This window comes from Saccopteryx leptura, chromosome 1 (assembly GCF_036850995.1).
Source record: "Saccopteryx leptura isolate mSacLep1 chromosome 1, mSacLep1_pri_phased_curated, whole genome shotgun sequence".
NCBI lineage: Eukaryota > Metazoa > Chordata > Mammalia > Chiroptera > Emballonuridae > Saccopteryx > Saccopteryx leptura.
In genome coordinates this window covers 69,266,723-69,282,830 of record NC_089503.1, presented here as the reverse complement: position 1 = coordinate 69,282,830, position 16,108 = coordinate 69,266,723, and the positions used below count along the sequence as shown (strand labels likewise).

The following is a 16,108-nucleotide window of genomic DNA, read 5'->3' as shown; positions in this document are numbered from 1 at the left end:
AATGGAGCTCTCCATTTTTGGTCTTGAAAAACTTCTCCTTCTCCTCCTCCCCCTCCTCCCTCCTCCCTCCTCCCTTCCCCCTCCTCCTCTCTCTTCCCTCCTCCTCCCTCCTCCTCCCTCCTCCCTCCTCCCTCTTCCTCCTCTTCTTCTTCCCTGCTCCTTCTCCTCCCCTTCCTCCTCCCTGCTCCTCCTCCTCCCCTTCCTCTTCCCCTTCTCCCCTTCCTCTTTCCCCTTCTCTCCTTCCTCTCTTCCCTCCCCTTCTTCTTCTTCCTCCCCTTCCTCCCCTTCCTCTTCTTCCTCCCCTTTCTCTCTTCCCTCCCCTTCCTCCTCTTTCTCTTCTTCCTCCCCTTCCTCTTCCTCCTCCCCTTCTTCCCCTTCTCCTTCCTCCTCTTCCCTGTTCCTCCCCTCCTCCTTTTTCTCATCTTCTTCCTCTTCCTCCCCCTCCTCCTCTTCCTTCTTTTTCTCTTCTTCTTCCCTGTCCTTCTCTTATTCTATTTTCTTTCACTTTTAAAAATTGTAAATGAAGTTGCAGAGAAATGTACAGAGGAATCCTGTTCACCCTTCTTCATCCCCATCCCCATGCTGACATCTTGCATACCTATAATATAATATAAAAACCAGGAAATTGCCATTGCTGTAATCCAGAGAAAAAACTGCTTCCTTTTATGAGTTGTAGAGGACATCTCAATGCTGGGGATAGTGGTGGTTGTCTCTGTGGTAGTCATAATAATCCGCATAATCACCCAGTGCTTTTGTATTTTTCAAAGCTCTTTGATTCCTTCCCTCTAATACAGGTGTTCTACGGGCAAGTTTCTCACTCAGCCAAAGGCTGCTAATACCTCAGTTTTACGTGATAATTCAAAAGCCAAACAATTCATTATAAGTGAGTTGCCTTCCACTTTCTCCTAGGACACTCACATCAAGTTACTTCATCATAAGGTGACTCAGCTCCCTTTGTCCTGTACTTTCTGTTGACTGAGAGAAACTTCTTCAGAGGCAAAAGAGGCATGATCCTTTGCCTTTACACAGCTGCTGTTTTGCTTGGATCTTTCAGCAATCCTCCACCTGGTCTTGTTTGCCCACCCAGGGCTTCCTCATCCTCTAAGATTAAGTCTGGGTGTTACGTGCTCACAAACACCATCCTCTGTGCTGCCTATCAAGCTGGGTTAGCCTCTCCTCTGTGCTGATACAGCTCCTTGTTTATGTTTGTAATAAGCTTATTGTATTGTCTATTATCTTGCCTGTATCCCCTAATACCCTGGTCAGCAAACTGCGGCTCGCGAGCCACATGCAGCTCTTTGGCCCCTTGAGTGTGGCTCTTCCACAAAATACCACGTGTGGGCGCTACCTAGATAAGGAATATACCTACCTGTATAGTTTAAGTTTTAAAAATTTGGCTCTCAAAAGAAATGTCAATCATTGTACTGTTGATATTTGGCTCTGTTGACAAATGAGTTTGCCGACCACTACCCTGATAGTGAGTTCTCTAAAGATGGGGATTAGGTTTTTAAATCTTTATTTCTACCCCAGCACATTCTTTAAATGGATGAATAGATGGACTCCTGTAATATTTCTGTCAGTCTGGAAAGATGAAAAGCTTTAGTAACAACTGAATTAAAGATAAAGAGAATAAATGAATCCTAGCCTATCTCTTCTGGAAGTCTCCTGTACTTTTTGCAGATGTTGCAAGGTTTGGAGAAATAGAACAGGGAATGATGGCAGAGCTGGGGTCTATGTAATGTTGACAGGATAGACTGATGGAAAAGAAAATACCAAGATTGTACCAGGCTTGTTACTCTGTGGATAGCCTGATGTGCAGATGTCCCAGGTTCAATCCCTGGTCAGGGCACACAGGAAAGGCAACTATCTGTTTCTCTTCCTTTCCCTCTACCTTATCTCTCTCTTCCCCTCTCACAGCCAGTGGCTTGAGTGGTTCAAGCACGGGCCTGGGCGCTGAGGATAGCTCGGTTAATTCAAGCACTGACCCCAGATGGGGGTTGCCAGGTGATTCTGGTCAGGATACACGCAGGAGTCTGTCTCCCTACCTGCTTTCCTCTCACTTAAAAAATTAAAATAAGCTTGACCAGGCAGTGTCACAGTGGCTAGAGCATAGACCTGGAACGCTGAGGACCCAGTTTTGAAACCCCAAGGTTGCTGGCTTGAGTGCAGGCTCACCAGCTTGAGCATAGGGTCACTGGCTTGAGCCCAAAGGTTGCTGACTTGAGACCCAGGGTCACTGGCTCATCTGGAGCCCCTTGTCAAGGCACATATGTAAAAGCAGTTAATGAACAACTAAAGTGCCACAACTACTAGTTAATGCTTCTCATCTCTCTCTCTCTCTCTCTTCCTGTCTGTCCCTGTCTGTCTCTGTCTCTCTCTCTCCTGCTAAAAAAATAAAATAAAATAAAAACATAATTAAATTTAATAGAGTTAAATATAAAGGTTTTCTCCCTGTTAAATTGGGCAGTTTGAATACCTGCATATATTTCTGTTCCCTTCCAAAACTCCACCAAAGTAACATTTAAGGAATTTAAACAAATATACATCTCCAAGATAAAGTGTACCTGTGTCTGATACCTTTATCTACAGGAAACCATGGAACATCAAGGATACAGAAATCATGACTACAGAAGAAATATACAACTTTAACATAGTAAGGACATTAGAATTGATTTTTTGGTTTGTTATTTTTTTTAACAGAGAGAAAAAGGGACAGATAGGGATGGACAGACAAACAAGAAGGGAGATAGATAAAAAATATCAATTTTCATTGCAGCACCTTAGTTGTTCATTGACTACTTTCTCATATGTGCCTTGACCTGGGTGCTACAGCAGAGTGAATGACCCTTTGCTCAAGCCAGCGACCTTGGGCTCAAGCCAGCGACCTTTGGGATCAAGCCAGAAACCTTTGGGATCAAGCCAGAAACCTTTGGGATCAAGCCAGAGACCATGGGGTCATCTCTATGATTCCATACTCAAGCCAGTGACCCCACGCTCAAGCAGGTGAGCCTGTGCTCAAGCTGGATGAGCTCATGCTCAAGCCAGTGACCTCGGAGTTTTGAACCTGGGTCTTCTGCATCCAAGTCCAACATTCTATCCACTGTAGATACTTGACTTGCCTGGTCAGGTAAGACATTGGAATTGTTAAGATTTTACTTACCTGGGTTCAGTCATCATTTCAAATGGAGAGTGCAGCCAAGAAATCTGAGAAGGTAAGACTCAGAAGGACAGCAATGGGAGAATTAGGAGAAATCACCAAGAGCAAAGATGTGTCATTGGAGACCAAGGCTAAGATCATCCACACCTTCATATTCCCAGTTGCTATGTACAGATACAAAAGTTAGTGTAGAAGGCTGATAGGAAAAAAAGTAGATTGATTTGAAATGTGGTATTGGAAGAGAGCTCTGTGCATACCCTTGTAAATCAGAAAGATAAACAAATTAGGCCTGAAACATCACTGAAGGTAAAAAAAAATGACAAAACTGAAACTATCCTACTTTAGGTATAGGATGAGGTATAGCACAGAGTGCTTTGGAAAAGATAATAATGCTGGGAAAAATAGAAGCAGCAAAAGAGGAATACCAAATATGAGGTTGGTTGACTTCATAAAAGAAGCCATAGGCATGGGTCTACAGGAGCTGAGCAGAGCTGTTGAGGACATCACTCATTCACAGGGTCACCAGGAGTCTGAGCTGGTTCGGTAGGACGTAACACATAAATCTACAAGATCAAAAAATAAATGTCTTGTTAATACATGTAGGAAGCTAGAAAGAAGATGGGTCAGTGGGAAATGACTTAGCAGAGCTGGTGAAGCATAAACCCACGTACCTGCAGGGGTGTGAGATAATAGAAAAAATATATATTGGTCTCTGCCCTCAGTTTCTGGCATAGAACTCCTACCGCCCTTGTAATTCCCTATGTGATAAGAACACTTTGGGGCATCTCTTGTTCTGATATTTGTCTTTCACCTCTGTTCCTGACACAGAGCTCCTGAAACTCTTGTAATTTCCTGGGTAATAGCAGTGTCTTTTGTTCTACTGTGACTTTGGTTGGGCTCCTGGTTGGCTCCTGGATGAGGAAAACTAAGCTTTGCTCAGAAGCCTGTAATTTTCAGCTCTGCCTTCCATTCTCTTGTGAAGGGAGAAGGGTTGAAAATGGAATCAGTGATTGAGCAAGCCTATGTAACAAGGCCTCCACACAAACACCATAAGGATGGGGTTCAGAGAGCTGGCTTGGCAAATATGGAGGTTCTGAGAGCATGGCTCATCCAAAGAGGGTGTGGAAGCTTCATGCCCCTTCCTACATACTTTGTCCTACTCATCACTTCCATCTGGATATTCAACTGTATCCTTTATCCTATCCTTTTACAATAATTGCTAAAAGTAAGTAAAATGTTTCCCTGGGGCCTGTGAGCCACTCTAGCAATTTAATCAAAATTGCAGGAAGGGTTGTTGAAACTTCTGATCTCTAGCCAGTTTGTCAGAAGCACAGGTGACAACCTGGGCTTTCAACTGGCATCTGAAATGGGAGTGAGGAACAGTCTTGTGTGACTGAGCCTTTAACCTGTGGAATCTGATGCTGTCTCCAGGTAAATTTTGTCAGAGTTGAGTTCAATTCTCAGATATGCTGCTGGCATGAAGAATTGCTTGTTGACGTGAAAACTCCATACATTTGGTGACCAGAAGTTGTGAATCTTGTGCTCTTTGTGATTGTGGAGTAGTGTGAGTAGTAAAGGAAGGTCAACAGGGAAGAAACACACAGTAGAGAAAACTGTTTTTTTTCCCTACATAGGTGGGAGACTGAGTTTTTTTGGTTTTTTTGTGGGTTTTTTTTGTATTTTTCTGAAGTTGGAAACGGGGAGGCAGTCAGACGGACTCCCGCATGCACCCGACCGGGGTCTACCTGGCATGCCCACCAGGGGGCAATGCTCTGCCCATCTGGGGCATTGCTCTGTTGCAACCAGAGCCATTCCAGCGCCTGAGGCAGAGGCCATGGAGCCAGCCTGAGTGCCCAGGCCAACTTTGCTCCAATGGAGCCTTGGCTACGGGAGGGGAAGAGAGAGAGAGGAAGGAGAAGGGGAGGGGTGGAGAAGCAGATGGGCACTTCTCCTGTGTGCCCTTGCCAGGAATCGAACCCGGGACTCCTGCACGCCAGGCCAACGCTCTATCACTGAGCCAACCAGCCAGGGCCTGAGTTGTTGTTGTTTTTTACAAAGGGTATAAATCAATGAGAAGTACAGAATGCTGGAAGGATTCGAGTGTTACGGTCTTGGGTATCTGAAGGTGGGGATATGGCGGAGGTCTGAAAACATATTATGTAGGAGTCTTATAGGGAACTATTGGAGACTGAGATTCTTTCTTTTCTTTCTTTTGATACCCTGGAGGGTTATATAGGAGAGAGGATCTGTACTATATAGCTTTAGAAGATAAAATTGAAAGGAAAACCAAATGAGTTAAATTAGTGGTCCCCAACCCCCAGGCTGCGGACCGGTACTGGTCTGCAGAGAAAGAATAAATAACTTACATTATTTCTGTTTTATTTATATTTAAGTCTGAACAATGTTTTATTTTTTAAAAATGACCAGATTCCTTCTGTTACATCCATCTAAGACTCACTCTTGATGCTTGTCTCGGTCACGTGATACATTTATCTGTCCCACCCTAAAGGCCGGTCCGTGAAAATATTTTCTGACATTAAACCGGTCCGTGGCCCAAAATAGGTTGGGGACCACTGAGTTAAATAACTTCTCAAAATAGGGAAGAAACTAATCAATGTGAGCAATGGTTATTAAGTTTGTGTTCAAAACTGGCTTTCTGTGTGAAAAGGTTTTCTTTTCCACATCTTCTGGAGATCTACTGAATACAGAATTGGCCAACTAGAGACCTGCTGGTCAGTTGGAGTTCTTTGTGGGACAGAGCAGGCTTTATGACTTTTTGTAGTTCTGTTAGTTCATTCTAAGACAGGGCAAACATAAGTAGATTGTATTAAAAATAACAATTCTTGATTGATCTAAAGAAACCAGCTCTGCTTGAGTTTGAGTAAAGGGGGAAATTGTTGGAATGTGTTGATTTCTGACGCTTGAATTGGAAGTACAAATACCGTCTCAAAGCATGTCTCACAGATAGATACTTTCCAGGCCCCAACTCAAGGAGTTGGAGAACAAATCTGTGAGCAAATAATAATTGAAGGAACTGAACATGTGACTGCTGAAGCAACCCCCAGAATTGAGCTTTAGTCATTCCACATCTTCCAAATTCTGAGCCTTTCCTTGTGCAAGCTGCAAATAACCGACACCAGGTCTGAGTCAGCTTTCTGATCCTCACCCTCATGGTTGGATCAGACTCTAATTTTAAGAGCTACTCCTACATCTCCTGGGGCAGCGTGCTTGGAATTTCTTCCTAAATTATTAATCAAGAGGAAAGATAAATTTGCCTGATTCAGTTCTACAGGAATCCATTTTCCTATAGCGTATTTTAATTTATTTGTGTATAAAAGTCTATTTTAATGGTTATGTACTTTTATTCCTAATTTTTCTATGGGCATAGAGGATAGAATGATCAAATGAGTATGTTTCACAATACCTAACTGCAACTGTAGCATGACCATCGTCTATAACAGTTTTACAGACCCAGGAATCTATCTGGTTTATAAACTGCTTCAGTTAAAGATTCAACTCCTCATCCTCTCAGCCCCCAGAATGAACAAAGTCTGACACAAGAGCTTTGGGCTATAATGATGTCCCTGCAGACTCAACGTGTTCCAACACTGACTCTGTCATTTTCTTTACTCCCCTCAATGGCACCTCCTTTTCTGTTCTTGGTCAGTTGCCCAAGATGGGAAACCTGAGGGAACCCTAGACACTTCCCCTCTCTTTGTCATATGCCATGTTGAATTAGTCATAAAGCCCCTGTTTATACCTCCCAAAGGTCTGTCGCTTCTTTCTCCATTCCCGGTGTCCTTACCATCTCTCACCTGGACCATTGGAAAAGACCCCTAAATGACCTTCAGGTTTCTGATATTTCTACTATCACTGGCCAGTATCTTTATCAAAATGCTGCTGGTTAAGTGACAAATATAATGTATCCCTTAAAAGCCACTTAGTCGTTCCATATTATCTTTGTTTTAGAGTTCAAATTTCTTAGCAAATGATACTGTGCTGAAGACTGTATAGGATTACAGTCTGTCTTTACTTACATGACAATTCCAATTTCACATACACCCCAGGGATTACACTTTCTCATAGATCTTTTTTTGCCAAAAAATCAGGAACAATTTTATAGAAAAAGAAATTACTGAAATAAGCAAAACATTTTTTTACCCTGAGCCACTGAAATAACTAAACTAAGCATGAAATTGTTACCATAAATTCTAAAGAAGTTCTGTTCGACTCCTTGTTTGTGTGTTTGGGCATTGTGGGTAATTTCTCATTATGTGGTTTTTCTGGTTGCATGCCATAAGATACTTGCAATATTAAGATGATAAATAGAAACACATATAGCCTGCCAAGGTAAGCTTAGGATTGGTGAGGAGCCTAGCTAGGTGATTTTAGGATTCGGAAACAAAAAAATTTTGATAAGAAAGGAATGAAGGGTCAATTATTCTCTCAATCCACATTCCTCATGATCCTTCCTTTACCCTCGACTGGAAAATGAAAATTATTCTAGTTGGGCCATGGAGGAATAGAACATCTTAATGAAAATCTCAACATTTTCAAAATAGCTAGGTCCCTTCTTTCTCAGAATGAGGGAGGAGCTGTCACATCAGCAGTTCTACTTTATTAGTCAGCAAACATTTCTCAAGCAACCACTGTGTGCCTCACAAATAATAAGCCGCACTTTATAGACAATAAAATAGTTTTACATATGCGGAGTGCTGCAAAGGACAAATACCTATTGAATGTGATGGAAGGATCTGGCATAGCTCAGGAGCTGTCTGAGGAAGGGATGTTAAAGACAAGATGGGAAGGATGAGAAGCTAGATGAAGACTAATGGGAAAGGCATTCCAGGGAGAGGGAAAAGCATGGATAATGTTTTACAACTTGGAATGAATGGAACTGAGACAATATCAAAAGCTAGAATCTGAGGAAACCAAAAGGAAGGGGAGATTAAGAAAGAGATAAGCTGGGGAGTAAAGCAGGAACCTTATTGATTTTATGAAGAATTGTTGGAGTATTGAAACTAGAGGCTAGAGCTGGTTCTGAAATTCCTTTCACTGTAGAAGTCAACATATACTTTAGACAGTAGTAATGGAAAGATTTGCGGGCGGGAGCCACACATTACCATTTTGTCAATGGTGTCTAGCACAGAGCCTTACTATGGTTGATGAGCAAAAAATGTTTGCTGATTGAACAGATGCATTCGAGCAGCAAAGCACTTTCCTGGCTATTCCCACAACTGAATCTCAAAATGATACTAGGTCTAGGTGTTCTGTACCTGTTTCACTACGAGGAAACTGGGGCTCAGAGTGACACACCTGGGGCCACCCTGCAGAAAAACCAGGACGACCCAGGTCCTGTCCCTCCCAGACCACTGTGCTAGCAGGAGCACTGACGTAGTGTTATCAGCTTTTAAATTTGATCAAATTGGTCTGTATAATTTTTTAATAATTAAAAATCTTTGATTATGAACATTTTCAAACATATACAAAAATAGACTTATATAATGATTGCTGTTGTACTTACCACCCATGTTAACAGTACTCAAGAGTTTGCCAATTTACACCATATATCACTTAAAATACTTTCTTTGCTAATGTAGTTGAAAACAAATGCCAACTTTATCTCTTTTCATTCCTATAATATTCAGAAACTGTAAAAAAAAAAAAAAAAGAACATTTTCTTATATTACCACAATTCTCTTATCACCCCCAACAGAATTAAAAATAATTTTTGTTATAATCTAATAGGCAGTCTATAATGACTTAAAATGTTCTTTTCCTTAATTAGGATCCAAACAAGGACCATACATTAAATGTGTTTGTTATGCCTCTTAAGCATAAAAAGGACATTTAACAACAAGAAGGTCAGGACAAAATAAGCCCACTGTCTATTACATGTATGAGTTTGGATTTAGGAAGTGCTCCCACCCTCAGCCTCTGTCCTCTCTGCGGCATGACCCTGCTGCCGGCAGCCGCTGCTCAGATCCTTGTACCAAATTGTTGCAGAGTCAGGGGTGTCAATCAGCTGATGGCTCTCTCTCCTGAGTGTTTCCTGCCTCCCCACAACCCTGATAAATGCATGGTCTGTGCTCATTGGACAGAGGGCTGCAATAGGAACCCACACCAACAGGAACCTGCCTACACCATGGTTTTCAGTCAACTTCAAGTCTTAAACCCAGAACCACAGTAATGTTTCACAGGAGAAACTTTCATTTGGGAAGCATATTGGAGAGACTGAACAGAACCTTTTTATTTTGATATTGTCAACCTCCCTATAGAATTCACTATAGATAGGCATTATAGTTGTATCTAGGTTATCAGGTGGTTGCTTAGGGTGACCCAGCCAGTCTTAGATAGCGGTAGAGTTAAGCGTGGCGGGAGCAGAAGAGGGAACCGCATAGTCGTTTGTAGAGGAAAACATAGAATCAGTGTAGGGGAAAAGCACTGGGTGAGGCTGGGAATGGAGAATTGGAATTTAAGTTCAGCTCTGCTTTGTGACCCTGGGCAAATTATAGTCTCTCTGAGTCTGTTTTCTTCCTACTGTGCTTCTGTTTATCTAGGAATAGTGAATTATCCTCCATGATAATATGTGTATGTACTTCTCAGGATGCCATTAAAGGATAAATCTGATAGGATGTTGTAGAAGCAAGCTTCACCAAAGGGGCTGCCAACCTGCCTTCCTCTACAACCAGACTGCTTTATCTCCTTTCTCTGCCCTGGTCTATAATTAGGCAAGAATATTACCCTTTTTTGTTGGACGAGATCTGACTGATTATTACTGCAGAAGAATACAGGAAGTTTGAACATTATTATCTTAGCCTCTGGTTTCCTGATTTTAATGCAAAGAAAGGAACAGGACAAATCCAGTGGAGATTTAATATTTGTGTCTGGTAAGGAGGGCTGTCTTCTCTGGTTGGATGTAGTCTTAAACACTATGCCTTAAATTAGAAGGCATGGCTCATTTATCCTCTTTTTGATGCACCAGTACCTGCATATCACACCAGCTAAGCTGCAGCCTGTGCATCCCAGCCCTGAGCCTTTCACCCAGCCCGCCCGCGGACTCTGGAGAGAGAACTGCCATTGGCAGCTAGCCCGCCCGCAGACTCTGGAGAGAGAACTGCCATTGGCAGCTAGGCCCTAATGACAACAGAAGTTTCCATTTTTCCCTCAGAGCTTCACGTCTACTCTTTCGTCCTTAATGCCCTATGTGGCTTTATTTCCGTAGGCAAGACGGAAATCACATACTACAGCTTTTGAGACAAATTTCAGATACTGAGGAAATAGCTTTCCAGGCAGATTGAGATTTCAAAAAAAGGCTATATTGATATGAATTGTCTTTATCTTCACTTTATTTTTGTACTGGACTATTCAGATTATGAAGTATTTTTATATCTGTTTCTTCATTTGATCCTCGCAACAACTTTGCTCTGTAGATAAGGTATTAATCTTATCCCCCATTTTATAAATAAAGAACATAAAGTTTAAGAGATTTAATCATTTTTTCCATTTCCTGAGCACCTACTCTGTTCCTGAGACTGAACTATGCCGTTTGCAAATGTTATTGCATTGAATTTTTAAACAATCTGATGAGTTAGGTGTTCTTCTGCTATTCTACACATGAGAAAACTATATTTTCTCTGAGTTGAATAATATGTACAATATTCACACCATGCATCAACAGTGACCTTAAGATTCAAGGTTGGGGCATATTTATTCCAGAGCCTTAAAAAAAATAACATACCAGGCTACCTACCCCCCAATTGCCTGAAGACACAGGCTTTGTCAAATTCAAAGTTTCTGTGCTGACACCATTTTGCAATAATCCTGATAATCAAAGAAAATCTGCCTTTATGAGTCCATAAAACAAAGCTTGCATGAAGCCAAATTGAAATTTGATGTATCTAATTTTCAGAGTTATGCTCACATAGTATGAAATAGCTGGTTAGGGATTAAGACAGTTGTTTGCCTGTAAAACTTACTTCATTTCACACATTAAAGAATTCCTGAGTATTTGGCTAAACCTCTTTAAAGGGTCTCCAGCCAAACTACACAGGAAAGTGTTCTAGTCAAAACAAATTATCCCAATTCTATGGAGAGAGAGGGAGAAAAATAGCTACCTTAATTCAATGTGTTGCTAAAAATTATTCTAAAAGGTTTGATCTACTTTATAGAAGAATTGGCAAACTAAAGGATAAATTGTCCTGCCCTGAGTCTTTATGTAGCTCACACAATTCAGCAAACATTTGTGTTAGCCTTTATTAACTGATAAATATGTGCCACACTCTGTTCCAAGTGTTAGGGATACAGAAAAAAATATGATGTTATCTTGCCCTCATGGTGTCCATAGCTGAGTTCTCCATGCTCAGTACTAGAAATGTACAAGAGAGTGATGTATATATGCATTCTCATCCTTTATTTTATTGAATTCAGAAAAGATAGCAGACTTATCTATTGTCTAGCATTCCTGGTTAAAGTTTAATTCTACTGTATTTAGTTTTTAATATGTTTATCTCTCTTTCTGTCTTCATCTCTGTCTCTTTCTCTCACACACACACACATGCACGTACACACACACACATAGTTGGATCAAAAGTAAGCCCAACAACATCTGCAAATTCGTTAGCAGTGGAAAATTCCATGTCCCCACTTTAATTCAGAAGCAGGCTGGCAACCTGAGAGATGAGCTAAGTCAGGGGTTGAATTAACAGGCTAGTAAAATCCTTAGGCAAATAACCAGCTTGGGGAGATCCACTGAAAATCCTTCCAGTGGCCAAAGGTCAGCTCTTTTGAAGGTAGGTGGACATTCCAATGTATAGGTGGGAGGGAAGCTAGTCTTCTAAAGCAATCCATGAAAACAGTACCCTTCCTCACATGTCTACTTGAAAAGCAGCCAGAGTAAGAAAGCTCTAGGAGTATCTCTATGATATTTTCTGAGATTCATGTAAACAGAATTATTTTTGTTATCATACAAAATAATTTTGGCAAAAGTATTGCTTCTTGGAATTAAAATATAAATAGTAATTTATGCCTAATTCTCTTTTGTGTGACTATTTGGTTAAGATTCTAGGTAGGAAAGAGCAATGATATATTTGTTTGGAGTTTTTAGTTGCAGGCACTTATTAATCTATTACATTGATTGTAAGGTTCACATCTACACCCCCGACATCCATGCACTTCAGCTTATGAAATCAGAATGAGTCTCTGTCCAACCTCTTTAAAAAGTACAGATTATTATTCATTGATGGTGCTTTTAAAAATCAGTGCTGCTTACAATGATGAAAATGAAGTACACTGTATTTTAGAAGTTCAGAACCACATCATATGGGGGTAGTGATGACTCCACATGTTACCAGGAGGAACTGTTTCTCTGAGAGTGGAAGGGGTTATCCCAGCCAAGACTTAAACCCAGCAACTCTGATTCTGCGGCACCGCTTTGACACCTTATTATTCTTCTCATTCTACCAGTAACCACAGACTCTTTCACAAAGATGTAGCCTGCCTTGGTTTCTCCATTGTAACATGGATCTGCCTGTCCTGGCTTTTCCCCACCATAGAGATATCCCATTACCATTTAGAAAGTGCTTGATACTCTTCACAGGGAGCAGATATTTACATGGCAGATGCACTTTTCAAATTCACAACAAGAAACCAAAAAATTAAAAGCTGCGAGGCATTAGCCTGTGAGCCCCTTGAGGCAAAGATCTGTCCAGTGGATTTAAAATCCCTAGCAATTAGCATTGTGCCTGGCATGTAATGAACCCTGAAAAGACTATTTGCTGATTAAATGAAAGAAGGTTATTTCTCCCAAAAGAAACAGAAGCATTTCCAATTGCTCACCAGTATCTCATTCCTGGACCAGTGATCAGATGCTGTGCTAAGCATAGATGTACCCTATTTCTTCTTCCCATGCACCCAGGACAGTCATGTCCAGCAAAACAATATTATGACCCCAATAGCCTACATACCATTGACATTGACCCTAGCCCTGTTGGAAGGTGCCCCAAAGCTTGAAGTTTTTAGCTTATAAACTTCCCAAAGGCTTCTAGTGTGGGGTTTGTCTATAAAAAGCAGCACTTTTCTGTTGTGCATCAGGTGGTCTCTTCCAAGTGCTTCCCCTGTAGTGTGGAAATGGATAACTCGGCAGGAAAGCAGCCGCTGTTGCCTGGATGCATGGAACCCTGCTTACAGCCCAATGATTGCACCTGTTGTTCTTAAAGCTGTGCAATGTCCATGATGAGCAAGCAGGAACAGGAGGCTACTGTCCTCATTGGTGCCTCCTAGCACTGCATATGTATCTGTCCTGCAGGAGCCACCTCCGTAATTACAGGAACAACTATCTTACTTTCACAAAATGCTTCATGTCAAACCTCATTTTCATTCTCAAAACCACTTTGTGAGTGGAACCTTACAATTTGAAGTTGAGCAAACTGAGGCTCTGTAACTTTCCAAGTTGGATTTGGGTGTGTTTGTCTGTTTGTTTACTAATGACTGGATTAAGATATAAAGTTGGCCTCCTAGTTTATTCCTACTCTGCTCATTGCTTCATCTGGTAACTGACAACCTGAAGTCAGCTGCTGTGGTCATAACTGTTGAGGGGTGCACTAACCACCCACTCACTTGGGAGAGAACATACCCGTGGCTTCCTGCAAGAGTCTAACCACTGAGTTTGCTGTTTCCTTCTCTCAGACATAAGTCTGGCCGCCTGAGCTTTGCAGATGTGAGTAGTTGGGCAGCTTTAATCAATGCAGACTAACCCTACTGTATTAAACAATCCCAGCCCTGCACAGGAGGCAGTGCCTCTTTTCCCGTGTGAATAACCAGGTGGATTCGCATTCTGGGTCTCTTCCATCACCCTGGACAAGTTGCTAAGGAAGCAGGTGTCTGGTAGAGCCCCATCTCATGTGGAGTGCATGATGTTATGCTTTTTGTCTTTGCTTCATCAGTAGCTAAAAGCCTTGAGATGATACTAATGGATGAGGTCACTGATATTCCTGAAAATGACCTCCTAATCACTGTGAATTTGTGAGAGGCCCCAAGAGGCCATTTAGTGGTTGCCTTGCCAGTGAGCAGGTCCATCCTGGTTCCAAGTGTCCCAAAGTATGGCCATCTGCAGCTCATTTCTCTTTGGTCTGGTAGAGACATCAAATGATGAAGGCAGAGGGAGGCTGTACGGGGGCTGCAGGAGCAGACGCGGGTTTCCATTTTATCTGACTTTTGCAAGCAATGACCCTCTTAGGTCCATCAGCTCTTAATTTTTCCAGCATATCATAAAATAGATACAGTTGTTATTTCTGTTTTATTTATGAGAAAACTGAGCCCAGAAAGATGAATGACTTTCACAATGGTTCACAGCTAATAAGTGACAGAGCCAGGCTGACTCCATCAACATAACCTAAATCTTGTACCCTGTCTACTGTTATCGGCTATTATCCCAGTGAAAGCAAATGGCACAATCCCAATAAGAACGTGTCTAGTCAGAAATAACCAGATTTAAACATCCAAGAGTGTGGAAATTTTTTAATATTGGCTCACCATACATAGAAGAGAAAGAACTAGCTGGAGATACTCTTCTTGAAAGCTCTGAAACATTTGTCTGGAAGTTGGTTTTCAGTGGGTTGTGTCTTGTTATATATAGAAAAAGAACAACAACCCAAGAAACAAAAAATAGATGACTTTTAATATTAAAAGCATTTACCAGGCACCTATTTCACGCAAAGCAAGACAGAGCAAGGTGCTGCTTCTTTAATGCAGTCCCTACATCAGCATTCTAATGCTTAATTTCCTTGTCAGAGTCTCATTCTGGAAGCAAACACTTTCAGGGTCTGTCTTATTTGAAACTATATGCCAAGTACCTGATACAGTCCTGTGTCTAAGAAGGCAGGAATGATAGAATATGAGGTTTGGGGAACAGGGATGGATGAGACATTCTCACTCTTTAAGGAGTTTATGGTGCAATGAAGATCAGCATGAATGTAATTAATATAATAGAAGAGAGGAAGGAGAGCAATGGTGTCAAGAGGGAGGGATAGAGAATTTAGGAGGCCCCAATTCAAAAAGAGTTCAAAAAGGGAATTATGGTGTTATAATAGATATTATGATATAATGAAAACAAATGAGCATTCTTGAAATCCAGGATTAAATGCCAGCTTTGTATCCAATGAGCTCTGTTACCTTGAAACTCTGTGACTTTGGTGAAGTTGGTTAACCTCTCTAAACCTGCTTCCTCATCTCTAAAATAATGTACCTACTTCAGAACTTTTTTGGGAGAAATAATATAGTAATTAAAGTATGTAGCACACATCCTAGCTCATAACAGATGCCCAGTAAATACTAGTTGCCCTTTAGATGATATAAAGATCAGAGGTCTTTAAAATCTCACGTGAATGTCTCCTGAGTGTTAGCAATTTGATTGAAAAGTGTTTAAAAGGGAAGAGCATTTGGAAGAGAAGGGATGAAGACTAAATGGACACAGTAGTGTTAGATCTCATTTTAACTTGTTTAAAAATGTTATTTTTAGTACTATTATAAAACATAAAGAATAAACATTACACAGTCTACGTACCTTCTTCCTGTTGACTTCCAGAGCATCTCTAACTATATGTAAAGTTGATTTTATCCTCGAGAAGCTAGAGACAGCCCCTCTCCTCTCTCTCTCTTTCTGTCTCTTACTATTTTACACAAGCACACACCATTTATATTTGTAAACCCAGGTCTTGTTTTTGCTCTGATAAAATTACCTGTTGTTAAGTTTGATTTTTCAAAAAGGATCAAAGAGAGGGGTGAGCACCTTTTAATGCAGTATTTGTGATAAACAGGATTGTCAAAGTGGACAAGTTGAGAGTAGGATATATTCTAATTAAGACAAATGCAGTATGATACAGTATAATACAGTACGATACTTCCCCATGCCTAGTGGACAACGGAGGCACCATTGAATATGATGTAGAACAA

General features: G+C 41.1%; 1 protein-coding gene across 23 annotated transcripts in view; it reads left to right on the top strand.

Annotated features, from left to right (window-relative positions):
• The window catches only part of DLG2 (discs large MAGUK scaffold protein 2), a 2,140,731-nt gene that overhangs the window by 1,967,747 nt on the left and 156,876 nt on the right, over positions 1–16,108 (top strand). The window contains exon 1 of one of the 23 annotated variants that reach the window (XM_066369907.1): positions 2,635–2,653. The exons of the other annotated variants lie outside the window; for them this stretch is intronic. The gene's annotated coding sequence lies outside the window, so the exon portion shown is untranslated. Of the gene's footprint in view, positions 1–2,634; positions 2,654–16,108 lie in introns of those variants that run through there. 23 annotated transcript variants of the gene reach the window in all.